The sequence below is a fragment of the Desmodus rotundus genome, chromosome 3, assembly GCF_022682495.2.
Source record: "Desmodus rotundus isolate HL8 chromosome 3, HLdesRot8A.1, whole genome shotgun sequence".
Classification (NCBI taxonomy): Eukaryota; Metazoa; Chordata; class Mammalia; order Chiroptera; family Phyllostomidae; genus Desmodus; species Desmodus rotundus.
Window position 1 is genome coordinate 60,744,958 of NC_071389.1, and position 18,354 is coordinate 60,763,311.

The following is an 18,354-nucleotide window of genomic DNA, read 5'->3' on the forward strand; positions in this document are numbered from 1 at the left end:
AGATACGGTTCGAATAAAGAAGTACCTGGTACCATCCCAGCCCTCGCTTTCCCCACCCCCACCCCTTCTTCGGGAGCCACAGGTAGTGCGGTGGACAGAATTGGCTCTTTTCCCTCCATCACCGTTGCATCCCAACCTTATCACCTAGCTCTCGCAGGTGACGTTAATCCTGAATGTGAAACTATGTTTTAAAGATCCTCCCTCTTCAGAATAGGAATGGGAAATATGATAACACTAAACAGGCAACTTTGTCAACTAGAGATAAAAAAAAAAAAAGCAATGCAGGCTTGTCTTTTCTTAGGACATTCAAGAATCTGCTACAACTTAAAGGTCACTGGGAGTTGAAGAACCTCCAGAATACCATGGATTTCTTCTAGATCTGAAAGTGCAGGAAGGCCACACTTTATATCAAACAGCAAAAAACAAAAAATAAACCATGAAAATTGAATTTTTGTACGGCTATACAGATATACAGTGAGGGTAAAAAAGTAATTTTCCTGCCACCTTCTAAGTTCCTCTAACTGGGCTAATAAATTAACATGAAACAGATCAACAGGAGAAAATCTCCAAGCTTCATACTGACGTAGATTTGCGGGTACCATAAGACATGAAACCCGAAGACAAATTGGGCAGTTGAGGGTTATATGCCACTTCAGACAAAGAAGAACAAAGCAGGGGTCTGGGATTTCAAAGGGAAAGTGGGTAGTTTACAGGTAGCTGAAAAGAGCAAACATGTGGTAAACAAATAAATTCTTTCTGGGCCACCCAGAAACAGTGGGACATAGAGGGAAGTCTAACAAACAGGCTTTGCTACATTTCTCCCTGTCTGACACTTTTAGTTTATATTAAGATGCTAAGGTGATGCTGTTTTCCAGTAAGCAAGTTTTTCTATCTGAATTCCTATAGTCAGGTAAAGTAGGAGGGTCAAAGTTTCTCTCTGAGTCTTTTTTTGTTTATAACTAGTTTAAAATCTATATTCTAAAAGGCACATTTTGGAGTGGTGAAACTTTGGTCCCTCTCAATAAATAGTATATCAGGATTGTTGCGTAAAAAAATTTGTTTGCCTTTGTCAGGTTCAGCTCAGATTTTAAAACTCAGAATGACCAAATAACAAATCGTATTTGTTATATCACGAGGAGTAAATTACATCTTAGCACTTGAGGGAATGCCTGATAATTTATTCCAGTTTGTATAAACAGTATCTTTTAATGTTTCTACGTTTGTAACATGTTTAAGGTGAACTTTGTAATTTAGCATGAAAGTCTTTTTCTTTTTCTTTTTTTGGTATCGATAAAGCAAAATTGATTTGGGAAGATTTAGTCATTCATTTTGTTTAAATAGTGAGACCAGATTTTATGGTGTATGTTTCACTAATAAGGGGTTGGTGTTAATTTTCAGGAGCTCCAGAAAAGTTGGGTGTACAATCATAGGAGTTATCAATGAACACACTTTAGTATGTGATCTGGAGATTTTAAAAAGCCATTGTAGAGGTAGAACTTTTCATTATCTTTTTTCAATTGTACAAATGCAGTAACTAACTGTACTATATTATAAAATGTAAAGAATGCAGAAAGTGTTAAGAGTCACTTGTGCCTGATGAGTTGTCATTTTCCCTTTTAATTTAAAGCTGTATAAATTTAAGCTAAATCATGTGCTAATTGCATTACAAAAAGTGTGATTGGTAATTTAGTCATATCAGTGATTTTTATTAGCAAGTGCTGGCCTGTACAGTGGTTACATTTTTCATAATGATAGCAGACCCTTCTGTGACCTATATACAGTAGCCTCCCCTTATCGACAGTTTTGCTTTTTGTCAGTAACCCACGGTCAGTGGTATCCCAAAAATATTAAATGAAAAATTTCAGAAAAAAAGAGAAAATGATTGATAAGTGTTAAATTTGTGCTTTTCTGAGTGGCATGGTGGAATTTTGCACCATCCCACTCCATCCTGCCCAGAACACGAACCATTCCTTCTGTTCAGCGCACTCACTGCGTGCATTTTGGTCATCAGGTTGACTGCAGTGATGCCAGTGCTTGTTGTCGAGTAACCTGTACAGCAGCCTAAAGCCGTGTCACAATACTTAGGTCGTTCCCCTCACTTCATCTCATCACGTAGGCATTGTACCATCTCACGTTATCACAAGGGTGCATGTAGTATAATAAGATATTTTGAGAGAGGGACCACATTCACCAAACTTTTATTATAGTATATTGTTATTATTTTTTATTTCTTTATTAGTTATTATTGTTAATCATTTTGTCTACTTTATCAATGTAACTTTATCCTAGATAGGTATGTATGGGAAAAAAACAGTATATATAGGGTTCAGTGCTACCCACAGTTTCGGGCACCCACTGGGGGTCTTGAGAATGTACACCCCGGGGATAGGGGAAACCACTGTATTTCTGTTATTAAGTGACCAAAGCGATTCTCCCCTAGAGGGTAATAATCTGAAGCTCATAGCTATGGGGTAATCTTGGATATTTACCAAAAACAGAAGGGAAACATTAAATATTTACCTAAATATTTTTAAATTGTTCCAGTGAATAACTTATTTCCTAAGCTCTAACTATCAGTGATATCTTGGTACTTATGTTTCCCAGCTTTTTATGTAAATTTATTGATGGAAACCAATTGTCATTTTAGTACTTTGAATAAATCCTGTGAGGTGATAATAGAAAATATTAAATGATGTCTCATAGGGACAATTATTTGAAATACAACAGGTTGATCTGTTTGTGATTTTTATTTGGAGCAGTGTTATCAGGTGCGTGTTGCTGCTGTTCTACTATAGTGAACAAAGACATGTTATTGATATATCTTAAAATTTAATGAAAGAACTTTACCAATCATGTCTGTTTGTGTTTTTTTAATTACTCTTGAGAATATATACCTTTCAAAATGTAAATGTAGTTATTTAAACTTAAGTGGATACATAAAAGCATAAAGTTTTAGAAATATGAGTGATCTCAGAGATCAGCCTGTGTAATCATTCCATTTCAAAGCCAAAGAGCCTGACCTCTGAAGAAGGTGGAGTTGAGAACATACTATTAGTGATACCAGAGTTAGGAATAGAGTCTGGTGCCCTGACTCCATTCTGCATCACTAAATAATCTATTAATATGAGGTCTGTCCAGAAGGTATCCAGCCATGTAATATGAAAAATAGAGACATTTATTGAAGAAGATACAAGAAACATTGTACATAGGACAGTAGGCCTCAGTCACCTTCAACACAGGTACCTTGGAATGTCACACAGCTCCCCCAATCACCCTCAGCTGCCCCGTTTTATTTTCCTGAATCTCATTGACAGTCTGAAATCTCTTCCTTTTCAAAGGTGATTTTAGTTTTGGGAAAAGCCAGAGTCACAGGGTGCCAAATCTGGTCGGTAGGGTGCTGAATCACCTGAGTGATTTGATGTTTTGCCAAAAAAACTCTGCATGAGATGTGATGCATAGGCAGGCGCATTGTCGTGATGAAGCTGCCAATCACCAGTTGCCCATAGCTGTGGCCTTCTGAATCATCACGGAGGGATGTTCAAACTTAACACAATATTTGATGCATATCGTCGCTTTACCCGCTCAGTTATTTTGAATGCGATGGCCACACAGTACATATGCTCGCTCAACTGCATCTCCTCCCCACCCCACTGACTAGTACAGTGAAGTTGTCATTGTTCACACATGCACATTCCAGTCCACTCTCCTTGGATGCCAGGTTACATCGATGTCGCACAAACTGTTCTCTTTATATTAACAATGGCTGGACTTTTTCCAGACAGACCTCATACATATATTTTCAAAATGTCTACCAAGTATATTAGTTTCATTTGGGCATCCTGTGAGTAAAAGCTCAAGAAATTTTCTACCTAATGTTAAGACAGAAAATGAACATATAAAAGTTAACCGAAAAGCAACATATGATAGGTGCTAACCTCAGAGAGAGTGAAGTTAGACCTCTGAAAACTACCAATAGGAAAATGTTTGATTTGAAAAACTGATTTTAAAATATCAGGTTGATTGAGATTTGAGGTTTGATTCGGACTATGTTTCATATAGGTAACTCTGGAGCTTAATTCTAAAAATATTCCAGAAGACCGAAACTGGGCATAAAGATAACTGAGAACAGTCTTGGTTATCTTTGACAGCCTGGTGCCTATGTCATATTCTATTGAAACTTATTCCTCTGCTATTAAAATTAAACATATTCTGAAGTGAGACTTAGAAGCTGGAGAGATTCCATTCTCATCTCTACAGTTTCAGGAGATAACATTAAGTTAGGCACCTGTTGTACTGTAGTGAACTAGGAATTTGTATCGGTATGTCTTAAAACCTAATGAAAGAATAACTCTTACCATTACATGCTTGTCTTGTGTATTTTTTAAAAATTGCTCTTGAAAATAAATATGTGCATTTCAAAATTTAAATGTAGCTGTTTAAACTTCATCTAATGTGCAAAAACATTAATGTTAGAAGGGAAAGGGTCAAGTCAAGGAACGTGTATAAAGGACCCATGGATAGAGACAACGGTGGGGGTGTTGGGAGAAGATTGAATGTGGAGGTGGGGGTGGGTAGGGCAGGGGAGAGTAATGGGGGAAAAATGGGGACAACTGTAATTGAACAGCAATAAAAAATTGTTAAAAAGATATAAGTGATTATATAATATTCTAAGAAGTTTTAAGTTCTTGTCATTCAAAATTGTTTTAATTCCCTAGTCTCTCACTTTTCCTTTAGCCACAGTCACCAACATAAAAAAGACATGCCACTTACTTTACCCTGGTTGTGTTTTTGTTAGTTTGTTTATTTCATTAAAAAAATTATACCCCACAGTTTGCCTATGTGGCTTTATATTACACTCTCATGGCAAAGGTGTTAAGGCCTGTGGGTGAAGTGTTGGTAGGGATTTGGATGTAAATCCTCCCGTGGCTACAAGTGGTAGAGCCACACTGTGTAACCTAGTGTTTACATATGATCTTTGAATGTTTTCCAGAGTATCTCTCTGTCTTAAGAACTTAAAGAGAATAGAAATTAATCAACATCACCAGTAGACTAGGTTCAAACAAAATGCAAGTTTCATAACAACTACGTTTTTAATTTTTTTAATTGATTCTAGAGGGATGGGAAGGAAGTGAGGAAGAGGGAGAGAAACACTGATCGGTCACCTCTGGCATGCTCCCCAGCTGGGTACCAAACCCGCAACCCCGGCATGTTCCCTGACTGGGAAGCCACCTTTCAGTTCGCAGGACAACTCCCAGCCAATTGAGCCACACCAGCCAGGGTATAACAGCTACATTTTTTTGAAGGCTTACTATGTGCCAGGTTCTCTAAGTGCTTTGCATGAATAATTTCAGTCAATCTTTTTAATCCTGTGAAGTAGTTTATTTATTTTTTTAAATTTTATAGTTGAGGAAATGGAGGGTCAAAAAGCCTAAATGACTTGCCTAAGGTTGCAGGTCTAGTAAGTCAAAGAGCAGCATTTGAACCCAGGCAGCCTAGCTCCAGAACCTGAAATCCTAGCTACTGTGCCAAATAGCTCTGGACCCAGCGGAAGAGCTGGCTCGGAGACACATAGCTTAGACTTTACTTTGTTTCAGTTTATCATCAATTACAGAAAATTTGGTTGTTTCAATGGTGCCTTTTTGGGGATATATTAAATGAGAGTTGCTTTTTCCTCGTAGCATTCTCTAGATTCAGTTTTTTCATCTGTACAATGAGCACAAAGGATTAAATTGCCTTGAAAGTCTTTTCAGATTCAATATGCTATAATTTCAAATTAAGCCAGATAAAATTAATTTTATATTCTGAAAATATTTATTACTATTTGGATTTCATTATTTTTGTAAACATACGCTTTTCCCTCCTGTTAAATAGCCAATCAAAAAATTAGTATTTGAACTTGTATTGATATTTTTAAAGTATTTGGAAACCTGCTTTTTGCCATAGTTGAGAATAGCACTGTTCGACATACTTTCTGCTGTGACGGAAGTGTCCCTATCTGTGTTGTATAATGAGGCAGACACGAGCAGCATGTAACTATGGAGCACTTGAAATGTGACCAGGGCGACTGAGGAACTGAATTTTTAACTTATAGGTGGCTAATGGTATTTGGTATGTTGGACAGCACAGATGTAGAACATACCTGTCTTTACATAAAATAAAAATGCCAATGCATCATTCCATCATTTGGGGGGAGGGTCCTCACAAGTGTGCGTAGATCAACAAAAATCTGAATTTGTCTTGTACTAGGAATTAACTTATTTCTTCAGCATTTTCTCTGAATAAGCATTTATAAGCTTAGTGAACAAATTATTATAGTTTAGTAATTTGTAAAGTTAATTGCAGAGTTAACTTTCTTATTGGGCTCTACTAGAATTAAAATTTTGTAGCTTTTAATACTGAATCTCAGTGAATATATTTTTATTGAAATTTTTGTAGATTTAAATGTTGATTAGGAACAAAGTGATCTCATAGCTTACTCATATCTTTAAACCTTTCAATTATAGACTTTTTTAAAAATGAAAATGAGTAGCAGGTATTTGTTCTAACTCACCAGATTAACAGAAGTATTTAGGAATAGTCTTCCTTGGGTTAAAAAATACGAAAAAATAAGAAAAAGAATAAAAAAGTCAAAACAAACAGCAGTACTATCTCAATAATACATGCGTATTATCTCATCCAGTTCTGTGATTCATCTTGTGCATATTATCTACTTCATAAAATTATCTTCTGTTCAGGAACCATTTTTCTTGTTCTCCTGGTCAGTGACCTCCGCTTAGATGTAAAAGACTGCAGCTTTTCATCGCCAGCAGCAGGACGGTCAGAGGCGTGAAAGCCAGCGTAGGAACAAAGCAAGCCCTGGCTGAGCGGGAAAAGCTGCCCATGAAAAGATCCTAGGAAAGACAGGGTAGCTATTCACATCCTGTCAGATAGTCAGGAGTTGACCGTAAACCCCATTCTGATATCCCATTGAATTAATAAAATAAAACGGTGTAACTTACAAAATTATATATCTAGGTGACAATAAATGTTAGTACACATATGAGATCAGATTTCCTCAGAGGACATAAATATTGTCTTTAATGGAAAAAAATTATCTTAAATAGAAAAATGTGGAATTTATGGGAGGTAAATATACCCAAGCCAATATATAATTTTGAGTATTTTATCTTAATTTTAAAAATAATTCCTTCAGGAGTATCCTATATGGTTCTTTTCTTTGTCCATGTATTCATTCATTTATTCCACATAATTGAGCTTCTAATACATGACAGATTCTAAGCAAGACTATGAAAAGAAAGATCGAACACTACCTGCTCCAGAGTGCCTGTATTCCAGAACGGGAAGAAAGACATGTCAACAAATTAATGAAGGAAAAAGAAAAAAAAAACAAAAAACAGTTGTTACAATGTTTTCATAGAAGTTCAGTGGGAGAACCTATTGGAAGTATGGTCATTTCTGCTGGGGTGGGGAGGGTGAGGTTCAAAATGACTTCAGAGAGGAGGTGAGCCCTGAGCAGAGCATTGCAAATGGTAAATGTTCAATAGCAGGACTGGTTGCAGGGGAAATGTGTTCTGAGTAGAGGGAGCACAGAGTGAGCAAAGATGCAGAGGAGAGAAACAGCATGGCATCTTCAGGAAAAGGAAGTAAGTTTTCCATTAGGACTACATGATAGAGGATGGGGTTTAGTGGTAGCGAAGAGGGGAGACTATGATAAAAGGTAAGACTGAAGATATGGATAGAGGCTATATAATGGAGTTTATCCCATAGACTACAGGTGGCAAACACAAGGCCTGTGGCCCGAATCTGGCCCCCCACCTTGTTTCTACCCAGTGGCAGCGCCAGGCTCTTGCTTAACTGTGAAGGAGTAGCTACATTTACACAGTCCTAAAATTACATTCATCCCTTTGAAGGCAATCATGAGGCTGATGTGGCCCCTGATGAAAATGAGTTTGACACCCATGCCATGGACATTAGGGAACTATTAGAGTCTTTGAAATAAGGGAGAGACATAAAAGTTGGTTTTAGAGGGATGGCTTTGGTGGTAATGTGAAGATGAGTCACCATGGAACAAGGTGGGTGGAACAGGAAGATTAGAAGACTCCTACATGAGGGGCTTTTAGGGTCGGAATAAAGATGCTAGAGGTAAGGATCTAAAATGTGGGAAATTGGGGAAAGAAAAGTGAGCAGACTGTACTTAACTGATAGCATGTGGGGAGTTAGGAAAAGAAGGAATTAGAAATAACTCCCAAGTTTTTAGCTTCTGTATCTTCGTGGGTGGATTGTGATTCCAATAATGGAGTCAGAAATGAGTATAAGGGGAAGAGCAAATTTGGGGGCATATGGAACTCAGGGTGCCAGTGGCACTTTTGAGAAATGATATCTTACTGGTTATTTTAAATTAAAAAATTTTTATTTATTTTATTTTTAGAGGGGAAGGGAGGGAGAAAGAGAGGGAGAGACATCAATGTGTGCTTGCCGCTCATGCACTCCTGGGGACCTGGTCCACAACCCAGGAATGTACCCTGACTGGGAATCGAACTAGTGACCCCTTGGTTCACAGGCCAACACTCAGTTCACTGAGCCACACCAGCCAGGGTTGATGGGTGGTTTTATATGTGGATGTTCTTTTAGTCTCCCAGCCATGGTGGAGGTGGGGGGGGGGGGTGACTTTGGATGGTCAAGGGATCTTTTCTACATTTCATCCTTATTTTGCTCCCCCTTTTAAGGCCCCCCTACTTAGAAACTGACTGATATAAGTTCTATTAATATTAGTTAAGAACTATAGCTACTAAAGGTTTAACTTTTTTGTTTTGAAAGAGTAAAAATTAAAGCACTGATGAGAACAGTGTATCTTTTAAAGATACAAATTAATTTAAAGTAAGATGAAATATTACTTTCATAATTAGAGTATGCATCCTGTAAGAAACTGAGCTTTGTAGAGTCATGTGGAATAGTGGAAAGAACATGTAAAATATAGTACAAGCATATATTGTATTAAGTAAATAATCAGTTTTCTTTCTCTAGAGTCTTTTTAAAATGTACATTAAAAAGTTAAGGTGTACTTTAAGTAAGAACATGAACTTAGACTAAGAAAAATCTAAATTCTGTTTCCTAATACCTTCTGTTACTTCACTTTGGACAAATATTTTAATGGCTCCAAGCTATGCTATAAAATTAAGCAAGATGGGTTTGATAGAAAGGCTGTGATGTCTTCCTTCTTTATAATCCAATGATTCTAGTGTATTTATTAAAAGAAAAAATGTGCATTTTAAAAGGAGCAAGTCTTGGGAAACATTATAGAAGGATCTCATAAAATAATGCAGGTAGAGAAGTGGTAAATGAGTCTCAGTGCGAGCAATTATAAGGTAATTATTTAGGGAAATCTTGTGGTACTTAAAGAATGATAGTCTCTGAATTTTGACTTACGAAATTTCTGAATCACTGTTTGGATCTTTGAAGCTACTCCCGTGTTCTACAGATAAAGGGGCTATCTAATTTTTGGTCATTAGGAGAGTACTGGAAATAAAACACAGAACATTCTGCTCTTAATGTAAACCCTTAGGATACACTGTATAGTGTGATATTTTGTGTATAACAGATCCAGAAAGTTAAGATCAGGGGCAGCTAATAGGAATTAAGAGAAAGGAGCGTCTATTGTATGAGGATAAACTTAAAAAAAAACAAAACAAAACTTCAATCTAGAAAGATTAGGGCTACATCATTGAAGTGTATAAATCAAGTAGTATAGACAGAAAAATCTTGGCTTGTTCACCTAAATTTGAAACACTAGATCTCATGAGTTATTCCTCAAAATTTATAAAAGTTAGTTGTAGAGCAAATAAAAGGAAGTACAGTGAAACATTGATACACTAAGCTTACAGAATAAATATATTTAACTGACTTGCAATCATTTATGTGATAGGTAAAACATTTGTGTTATAAATTTTGTTAGTATTTTCAGCAATTGCTAGAAAAATTTGGTTTTTTCTTTTTATTGGTTTAGTTATCCCTTCAGCTTTTACAACTACTGAAAGAGTTATAACTATTAAAAAATAGATCTTCACCTTTTTCTAATATTGAGGTTTATTATTATAATGCAAATAATAATTTTCCCCTGATGAAAAGGTATAGCATAAGTTTTTATATTTTAATCTGTTATAGTACATCCATTTAATTATTTTTTAAAATTTTTGGATGATGGGAGCTAAATAGTTGTCTTTATGTAGCTCATAGACTATTGGAAGATCTATATAAGTAAATGAGAATTTTTAGGAAGTATAATATAGTATGTTTCCTGTAGTAATAATTTGGTTGTTCACATTTTGGTTGTCATGCAAATTAGCTTCAGAAATGCTCTGTATCAATGCAAATGGTTTTTTGAAACAAATGTGGGACTCATAAAAAGAAATACTCACTAGTTGATAATTCACAGTGATGAATGAATGACTCACTAGCATATTTGACAATAGTGCTGCCTTAGAAAATCCAATGTAGATGTCAGATCTTTGTCTGACTTGCTGTAGCCAGGTGTTAAGTTCCAAGCTTTACGGTCATGGTTTAAGGTTGTATTCTTTGTTGCCTACTATTTATATGAGGTTAACTTTTCAATGACTTCTGAAATTTTCTTTTCCTGTAAGGCAACTGTTGAATCTAAACCTTGAAGTCTTTGGCAAATCTGTATTCCCATCTGGACTTGGTCCTCAAAAAAACTGAAGATACTGTCTTGAGATCTCATTATCTTAGGGTCTTACCAAAATGAGTATTCAGTTTCTATACCATATTATTTTTAAGTAGTTAACTACATAGCATCAGCAGACTATTGTGGTATGTGAGCCACAAACTTGAGAGAACATGTTTATACAGAAATTTGGCTCCTATAGATATTTGAGGAGCCAGTTCTATTGATAATTTAGCTCCTTCAATCTAATCCTAGCTCAACTCTCCAGATGAGTAAAGGCCATGAAAAGTTAAACTGGGGAAGAATATGAACTCCTATTTGGGCTGTAGTCATAATGTTACTAAATAAACCATAGTTTGACAGATAGAATGACACAGAGACATAAAAGCTTTTGTTTGTTAGTCATTCAGTCGTCCGTCCTTCTCAGCCAGTACTTACTGCGCGCCTGCTTTGCACCAGGTGCTGTGCCCATCCGGAAATGCGAACATGCGAATGAAAGTAAGACTTGGTTTCTTAAGCTGTGGGACAGATACATACAGATTCTTATGGTGAAATGTACAATGATACACAGGCACTCGAGACTGATACTTGGGTGAAAGTAAAACAACAGTTTACATAGGAATAAGTGTAGAATTTTTGAGATCATGTTGGGAAGTAGGCTGTAATTGACTGAAATAGAAACTGGCTTTGAGTCCATTTTGGAGATGTTTACATCTGTAATTGTACCAACATTGATTTCTCAGCTGTTCCTCCCACTACACATTGTGACCTGTAAGGGGAGAGCCAGTATCTACATTGTTTAATATTTTGATCCCCAGAATTTGGCACAGTTCCTAGCTCATAGTGAAAGCTAAAATCATGGATAGTTAAGTGAATAAAAAATTCAAGCCTATTTCAGAAGTATTTAGCCCCCACCCCCTCAGTGGGCAGGTACTTTCTCTGTAATATTGAGTATATTGATTATTTGGGTATGGTGGTCAATTTACTTGATAAGAGGACACCTCTTTGCCTCTCTTCTTAGCACAAAGTTTATTTGACATTTATGTCAAAATTATATCGCTCTTAATTGGTAGGGAGAGATTGGTCTCACACTTCAGAGAGGAAGACATTGGATCAAGGGACAACTATTATGTTCCTAACCGTTGGAAAATTCTTGCTCATTTGAGGCCTGCTGTGGTCTGAATGTTTGTGTCTCTCAAAAATTCATGTGTTGAAATCCTAACCTTCAAGGTGATAGTATCAGAAGATGCGACCTTTGAGAGGTGATTGAGTCATGAGGGCTCTGCGCTCATGGATGGAATTTGTGTCCTTGTAAAGAGGCCTGACAGAGTTCTCTTGCCCCTCCTGCCACATGAGGTTACATCGAGAATATGACTGTCAGTGAGGCAGTGGGCTTTCACCAGACACCCTATCTGCCAGCCCCATGACCTTGAACTTCAACCTCTTCAGGACTGTGCGAAATAAATTCCTGTTGTTTATAAGCCACCCAGTCTATGGTATTCTGTTATAGCAGCCTGAACAGACGAGGCCGCTGCCATTCAGCTGCACCACCAGCACTATGTTCCCATCCTGTTGCTGCCATTCACCAATCTTTTGCAGATTAACATATGATTGAGTTTAAATAACTATCTTTTCTTGAATTAAAAAATATACGTAACTGCATATTTAAGTGAGAATGTATTCTTATTCTCTGTGAAATGTAGCTTTTATTAACAGCAAATATTAATTTATCTAATTGAGAAAAAAATCAAATTATTCCCCTCCCCCCTTTTCTAAAAAATAAATTAACTGACTGTCCTTTGAGAATTTAGAATCTGGCTATGTAGGTGATCAGAAGTTACTAACCTGGGTACTTAATATTGTTATTCTAGTATCTGGATCACACAGATTCAGAAAATAATAAAAGTGTTCTAAAAGAGGCAATAATAGGTGTTACAATGTACTTACCTAAGCTCACTGTTACTTTTAAAATCTCTCCTAACCTGCAAAATGGAGATAGTGCTGAGTTGTGAGATTTAGGTATATATGTTTCTGTTGGCACCTTGAATATGATAATAAGTAGTAAATATAGCCCTGGCTGAGTGGCTCAGTTGGTTAGCGCATTGTCCTGTACACCAAAAGGTTGTGGGTTTGAGCTCTGCCCAGGGCACATGCCTAGGTTGCAGGTTTGATCCCTGGTTGGGGCACATACCAATGTTTCTCTCTCACATTGATGTTTCTCTCCCTTCCTGTCTCTCTAACATCGATAAATATATCCTTGAGTGAGGATTGAAAAATAGTAAATATAATGTTTTAAGGGAAATCCTTAACCACTGTTTCTATAGACTGAGCACATTTTTTTTAACAAGTCTGAATTGCCAGTCAATAGACAACTAGAAATAGTAAATAAATCTACTGGAGTAATTACACATTATTAGGAGATAATTTATATTCATAATCTCACAATCACCTAGAATAAAAGGATATAAAAATTCAGGGAGAATTTTTAGAGTTATCCATTAAAACTTCAAAAATTACATAAAACAGCTTATTCCTCACAATAACCTTACATAATAGATACTATTATTATCATCATCATTTTTTTCTGGTAAGAAAACTAAGACTTAAGGTTTACACAGCTAGTTAAAGGCAGAGCTTCGTGTAATGCAGGTTAGTTGTTGATCTGGTTCTAGGACCTCTACTCATACTCAGGGTTACACTGTTCCCTAACATGATGATGGTAGTTTCCTTTTAAAAGTTGTGCATTTGAAATTGTTCTAGAATACAAAGGGGCCTTAGAGGATCCTTGTACCTGCCTATCACCTTGTTGGAATGTTACTTTGCCTTCCCTGTGTGCCAGGTAGTGTTGTCAGTGCCACGTGGTACCACCTAATTTAACTTCATAACCCGCTGAGGGACAGACTATGATTGGTTATTTTTTAAATTTATTTTTTATTTACTGATTTGAGAGAGAGAGAAACATTGATTTGTTGTCCCACTTCTTTATGCACTCATTGGTTGATTTTTGTTTGTGCTCTGACCAGGGATCAATCCCTCAACCTTGGTGTATCAGGGCAATGTTCTAACCTATTGAGCTACCTGGCCAGGGCCTGGTTTTATTTTATACAAGAGAAAATGTAGGTGCAGAGAGATTAAGTAGCTTGGCCAAAGCTACATGGTTAGTAAGCAGTAAAGCAGGGATTTGAACCTAGGCAGTGTGACTCTTAAGTCTTTGTTCTTAACCACATGCCATGTTTGCTACTTTTTGAAAACTTGTACTTTTTTTCCTTCATTTACTTATCTCTTTCATATTAATCTTTCCAGTGATGGTAAACTCATTGCTCTATAAGACAGTGTATAAGTCGGGGTTACACTGGAGAAACGATGTCAAACAGATATGTATTAGCAGATATATTGCAAAGAATTGACTTACTGATTGTGGGGTCTGGCTAGGCAAGTCCAAAATTCATAGAGCACGCTGTTAGGAGGGGCAAGCTGGAACTCTGGGGCACAGGCTGAAGCTACAGTCCACAGCTGAATTTCTTTAGGGAACCTTCAGTTTTAAGCAGAACTGAATCAGGCCCACTGAGATTATCTTGGGTAATCTTTACTTAAAGTAATCTGATTATGAACTTTAATCACATCTACAAAATACCGTCAGAGCAAACCTAGGTTTGTTTCTGATCGAATAACTGGAGACCATACCCTGGCCAAGCTGACAATGAAAACCCATCATCACATACTCTGGTTTCTCTTCAGATTATAAAAATCTTCTGCCTTTTAAGACTGATCATCACAAAACAAATAAATAAATAAAACGGATTATCACAGACATCTTTTTGTTTGTTTGTTTGTTTGTTTGTTTTAACCCCAGAGTGTGTGCAGGGAGGAGTGGAGGGGTGGGATTCATTTTCCCAAGCTAGAAATGGAATCTTTTATTTTCTTTGACCTTCATTTATTTCTTGATCACTCCTACCACCTTCTCAACTCCACCCTCGCCCCACAATGTACACAAACCACATTACCTTTAAAAAAAACACAAGCCTCAAAATAAAAGGTACAGAAATTACTGAACCAGGAAACCTGTGCTGAGGCTACTGTGTTTGAACATAAAGTTGATCACTTTTTACATGACAATGTAGCCAATGTTGGTGTTCTTGGATTTCTCCTAAGAAGCTAGAAATTGAGAGGAAATCCAGAGAAATTTCCTGGCAGATTTTATTAAGTTTATGCTCAAGCACAAGGGAGTCAGCACAGAGGAAGGAAAGGCCCTCTGAACTGAACTGGGGGCTGGCTCTGTTTGGCTTGCTTTTATAAGATGGGGACGAAGCAGACTGGGGTGAAAAGGGCAGGCTTGTGGAATTTTCCATTTCAGGGTTGGCGGCGTCCTTTATTAGCTGCGCTGCCCACTAACTATGGCAAGATGGCCGACTGCTCTTCACCGCCAACCTAGAAAGTGCGTGTAGCATTAAAACCTTGATCAGCTGTGCCTGTGGGTCAGCAGTTTAAGCAAGCAGTGAGAAGTGAGATAAAATCAGCTGCCTCTGGGAGTTTCTAAGTAGGGAGTGGAGGGGTGATGACATTTTTGCGGTCAGCTTATTCTGACTACCTGGTCTTAACTTGGCTTCTGGGCCACCAAGTATTTTCTGTGCCCCGTCCCAAGGCCTTATGCTGCCTCAGTAAGGGAATTACACAGTAGAATCTCTTGCTAAATTCACTGACATTCTAATAGGAAGTTAGCATGGAATTCTTACAGGAATTTAACTTATTAAATACAAGGAGCATTGGCCCACATAGTTGATGAGATAATCAGTGTTTAATAAAGTACAGAATTCTCTCTAGATTCTTAGATGCAAGGAGGGTTTCAGAGAGAGCTGCCTGCAGATATATATGTACATATAAAATATTTATACATTTATCCCTTTTTGATAAAATGCTATAAGATTTTTTACTAAGACATAGATTTAAAGTGATGTGTCATAAACCTTCAACTAGACTAAAAGGCTATCAGTTTAAGTGCCACACAGACCCTCTCTGTTACACAGTTGGGGTTTCTAGAAATAAGGACATTGTCCCGTAGCAGTAGCCTTACCTGAGGCTCAATATAGAGAAGATCTTCTCAGAAAAAAATGTAAATGTGGCTTTTGTCTATTGGAGTTGATTGTAATTTGATCGTAAGGAACCCACAGAGTTTTTAAAGGAATTTTATCACTCAGATTGAAAGGGGCAGGGAACTCATGATGGAGGAAAAAGTCTCGGGGACTTACCCTCCCATGGACAGCAAAGAGGCTGAGAAGCTTTTCAGCTCTAAATATAGACCATTTCTTACGGAAAATGAAAAATGACTCAGAGGATGCAGTCCAGAAGCCACAGAGTAGAGCTAAGAGGCAGAGAGCCACCCCTGGGGCTAATCAAGGAACTGCTGACATGTGTCCCACTGGATCTCAGAACTGCTATTGACCCATGACTATTATGTGCCTCTTGTTTGAATTTCCCATTGCGTTTTCTGTTCTTGTCTCGCCATTGTATCATATATTCCCTATGTGTTGGGAAGATAACTTGAATCTTTAGTTGACAGGTCTTCAGGTTAGAAGAGTCATTCCTGAGGAGCTGCATCTAAGAATCTGGATCTGAGGGGCCTCTTCTACTTCTGTCTACACCTGATTTAGATTAGACCCTGGACTTTGAGCCAATGTTGTAATGGGATGAGACTTTTGGGGGTTGGGGGGTTGAATATATTTTGAAAATGGAAGAGTGTAAATATTATGTGGCCAGAGGGTAGACTGTGACGGAGTAGAGACGGCTGCAAAGTTTTAACCACCCTTTTCAATCAGAGGCATAGTTGATTTCTTCACCCCATTGAATCTGGGCCTGGCCCATGATTATTTATCCCAGAAAATACAGTGGATGTGATTGATGCTGAATCAGTTCTAGGCTTATCCCTTTGAGAGAACTGACAGCCTGTGCTTTCATAGAAGCTATCTACTATGTAAGAAGTTTGACTATTCTGAGACCAGCCTTCTGTTAGAAGCCCAACTAGCCACTTGGAGAGAAAGAGAGGAGAGTGTGCATGAGGAGAGAGAGAGACAGAGACAGAGAGAGATTGGCCACGTGGAATAGTAGCACTGGCACTAGACAAGTGAGCAAAACTTTCTTAGACCTTTCAGTCAGGCCAGCCTTCAACTGAAGCCAGGTGCGGAGCGGCTCAGCCCGCAGTGAGAATTGACATGTGAGACATGGCCTCAGTTGGGCTGTTCCAGCCATACTGTAGCTGTTTGAGCCACCCAGTTTGGACCCCAGACCCCAGAGAGAGATGAACAATTCCTGCTATACCTTGTCTATTCTTGAGCCACAGAATTGTGAGCAAAATGTAGTTATTGTGTTAATAATAAATTTTTGTATTTGTTACATGGCAATAGATAACTGAAACACAAATGAAGAAACTGAAATACAGAAAAATTCTGTCATCTGCCCAGAGACAGTAAGAACTGTTGACGTCAGTTGCATTTTTAACTGCCTATGTCCCTGTTCTTTCCAGAGGACCCTCTGGAACCTCTTTCCATCATTGGCAAGCCTGTCTGGACCTACAGCTTTTCCATGTAATGGAAGTTTATTCCCTAGCCCCTTACATTTGATAGTTGGACGGTTATAGGTAGAATAACTCCTTGGCTTGACTGCAGAGTAATAATATAATTTGACACATAGCTGGGTACTATTTTTTAAAAATAGCACTGTCTTTAAAAATAGCCCTGGCTGGTGTGGCTCAGTGGATTGAGTGCTGGCCTGCAAACCAGTGGGTCATTGGTTCGATTCTCAGGGCACATGCCTGAGTTGCAGACCGTGTCCCAGATAGGGGCACTCGAGAAGAAAGCACACATTGGTGTTTCTCTCCCCCTCTTTCTCCCTCCCTTCCCCTCTCTAAAAATAAATAAAATCTTTAAAATAAATAAGTAAAATAAAAAGAGTAGTACCTTCTCTGAGCTATTGGAAAAACAGAGTCCTTACACAAAAAAGCTTTTAGTTAGCATCTAACTTAAAATTTCTTACAGGAAATTCAGAATAATTTATATGATATATAAAAAAGTAAACAACTTAGTACTCATGAAACATTAAAGTTTTTCTCAAATGCCCTTGTAATTGCACTATTGATTAGAGGTCGTCGTCTTGACCATTCCTGGAACAGAATTCTACCCCGGTCACTTCTCCCTTCTGGATATTTGCTTCTGGAACATCCAGTTCCTTCCCACCTTCTTAATATGCAGAGAAACTTCTCTCACAGGAAAATGGATCTGACATCAAGGTACTGATACTTGACTTTTTTTTTTAACCTAGAGTGAGTTTATTAAACTGTTTTTCTCAAAGGAACTTTCATAGTAACTATTATGAAAGTGAAAATTTCCACTTATCATTACTTATGTATTAAAAAAGAAGAAAAATCTCAACCAGAATCCCAATATTCACAGATAACCACTGTTAGCATTTTTTCTTCAATATTGTAGTCCCCCTTTATCTGCCCTTTCACTTTCTATGGTTTTAGTTACCCACAGTCAACCACATTCCAAAAACATTAAATGGAAAATTCCAGAAATAAGCAATTCATAAGTTTTAAACCTTGCACCATTCTGAGTAGTGTGATGAAACCTTATGTCCTTCCTGGGATATGAATCATCCCTCTGTCCAGTGCATCCGTGCTGTAT

The 18,354-nt window shown here is 37.6% G+C and overlaps 1 protein-coding gene across 1 annotated transcript in view; it reads left to right on the forward strand.

Moving 5' to 3' along the window:
• PRKACB (protein kinase cAMP-activated catalytic subunit beta) overlaps positions 1-18,354 on the forward strand; it is a 106,009-nt gene that overhangs the window by 605 nt on the left and 87,050 nt on the right. The gene's annotated exons all lie outside the window — the stretch shown is intronic.